Here is a 2,500-nt window from a genome sequence, read left to right as displayed (position 1 = left end):
ATGGACCAAAGCCAGCTAGAGGATGTAGCTAGTTTCACAAACCTCAGGAGTATGATTACTGTGGTGGGAGGTTCGGAGGAGGATGTCGAAGCCGGAATTGGAAAAGCAAGGACAACATTTAACATCTTAAACAAAATCTGGGAAACAAAAGCCTTTGACCAAACTAAAAATCTTTAACTCAAATGACATATCCACTCTACTTTACAGATCTGAAACCGGCTCTTCAAAGGTCTCTCCCAGTCTAAGAAACGCTTTTTGGAACCTGTTTTACTCAGAGTGTACAGGTGTATTCCTCACGGTCCTTGTGTAAGTCTTCAGATCCGTTCAGATGAAGATGAGGAGAGGAGACAAGGGGAGGAGACAAGGAGAGGAGACAGGGGGAGGAGACAAGGGGAGGAGACAAGGGGAGGAGACAAGGAGAGGAGACAAGGAGGAGACAAGGGGAGGAGACAAGGGGAGGAGACAAGGAGAGGAGACAAGGAGAGGAGACAAGGAGAGGAGACAAGGAGAGGAGACAAGGAGAGGAGACAAGGGGAGGAGACAAGGGGAGGAGACAAGGAGAGGAGACAAGGAGAGGAGACAAGGAGAGGAGACAAGGGGAGGAGACAAGGGGAGGAGACAAGGGGAGGAGACAAGGAGAGGAGACAAGGAGAGGAGACAAGGAGAGGAGACAAGGGGAGGAGACAAGGAGAGGAGACAAGGGGAGGAGACAAGGAGAGGAGACAAGGAGAGGAGACAAGGAGAGGAGACAAGGGGAGGAGACAAGGGGAGGAGACAAGGGGAGGAGACAAGGGGAGGAGACAAGGGGAGGAGACAAGGGGAGGAGACAAGGGGAGGAGACAAGGGGAGGAGACAAGGAGAGGAGACAAGGGGAGGAGACAAGGAGAGGAGACAAGGAGAGGAGACAAGGAGAGGAGACAAGGGGAGGAGACAAGGAGAGGAGACAAGGAGAGGAGACAAGGAGAGGAGACAGGGGGAGGAGACAAGGAGAGGAGACAAGGGGAGGAGACAAGGAGAGGAGACAAGGAGAGGAGACAAGGGGAGGAGACAAGGAGAGGAGACAAGGGGAGGAGACAAGGGGAGGAGACAAGGAGAGGAGACAAGGAGAGGAGACAAGGAGAGGAGACAAGGGGAGGAGACAAGGAGAGGAGACAAGGAGAGGAGACAAGGGGAGGAGACAAGGAGAGGAGACAAGGAGAGGAGACAAGGGGAGGAGACAAGGAGAGGAGACAAGGGGAGGAGACAAGGAGAGGAGACAAGGAGAGGAGACAAGGAGAGGAGACAGGGGGAGGAGACAAGGAGAGGAGACAAGGGGAGGAGACAAGGAGAGGAGACAAGGGGAGGAGACAAGGAGAGGAGACAAGGAGAGGAGACAAGGGGAGGAGACAAGGGGAGGAGACAAGGGGAGGAGACAAGGAGAGGAGACAAGGGGAGGAGACAAGGAGAGGAGACAAGGGGAGGAGACAAGGGGAGGAGACAAGGAGAGGAGACAAGGAGAGGAGACAAGGGGAGGAGACAAGGAGAGGAGACAAGGGGAGGAGACAAGGAGAGGAGACAAGGGGAGGAGACAAGGGGAGGAGACAAGGAGAGGAGACAAGGAGAGGAGACAAGGAGGAGACAGGGGGAGGAGACAAGGAGAGGAGACAAGGGGAGGAGACAAGGGGAGGAGACAAGGGGAGGAGACAAGGAGAGGAGACAAGGAGAGGAGACAAGGAGAGGAGACAAGGAGAGGAGACAAGGAGAGGAGACAAGGAGAGGAGACAAGGAGAGGAGACAAGGGAAGGAGACAAGGAGAGGAGACAAGGGGAGGAGACAAGGAGGAGACAGGGGGAGGAGACAAGGAGAGGAGACAAGGAGAGGAGACAAGGGGAGGAGACAAGGAGAGGAGACAAGGAGAGACAAGGAGAGCAAGTCCGTTGGGTTGAGGTGACACCGAAGCACCATGAAGTCACCTACACACGCCTGCACACACCTACACACGCCTACGACACACCTACACACATCTACACACACCTACACACATCTACACACACCTACACACACCTACACACACCTACGACACGCCTAAACACACCTACGACACACCTACAACACGCCTACACACACCTACACACATCTATGACACACCTGCACACACCTACACACGCCTGCACACACCTACGAGACACTTACACACACCTACACACACCTACAACACGCCTACACACACCTACACACACCTACACACATGTACGACACACCTAGGACACACCTACACACACCTACGACACACACCTACGACACACCTAAACACACCTACGACACACCTACGACACACCTACACACACCTGCCGTCTCTCAGGCGAAGGTGGCTAACGTTCCAGGTCGAAGGTCAAAATGGACCACACCAGGAGAGCGGAGAGAGAGAGAGAGAGAGGTGCACAGTATAACTGTGGACACCCCAGAGGTTCCTCTGACTGTAACGTACCTTCTGTCTCCTCCAGCTCCGCCTTCTTCAGCC

At 54.4% G+C, this 2,500-nt stretch overlaps 1 pseudogene across 1 annotated transcript in view; it reads right to left on the bottom strand.

Annotated features, from left to right (window-relative positions):
* LOC308160912 (wolframin-like) overlaps nucleotides 1-2,500 on the bottom strand; it is an 18,014-nt pseudogene that overhangs the window by 15,132 nt on the left and 382 nt on the right. Inside the window, exon 1 of the transcript in view lies at nucleotides 2,468-2,500. This exon is cut by the window's right edge and continues 382 nt beyond it. The product of the transcript in view is annotated as a wolframin-like (transcript). The remainder of the gene's footprint in view (nucleotides 1-2,467) is intronic.

This window comes from Nansenia antarctica (genome assembly GCF_963989245.1).
Source record: "Nansenia antarctica genome assembly, chromosome: 6".
NCBI lineage: Eukaryota > Metazoa > Chordata > Actinopteri > Argentiniformes > Microstomatidae > Nansenia > Nansenia antarctica.
Note: the sequence above shows the minus strand (reverse complement) of the source record. Positions and strands in the feature narration are given on the sequence as shown.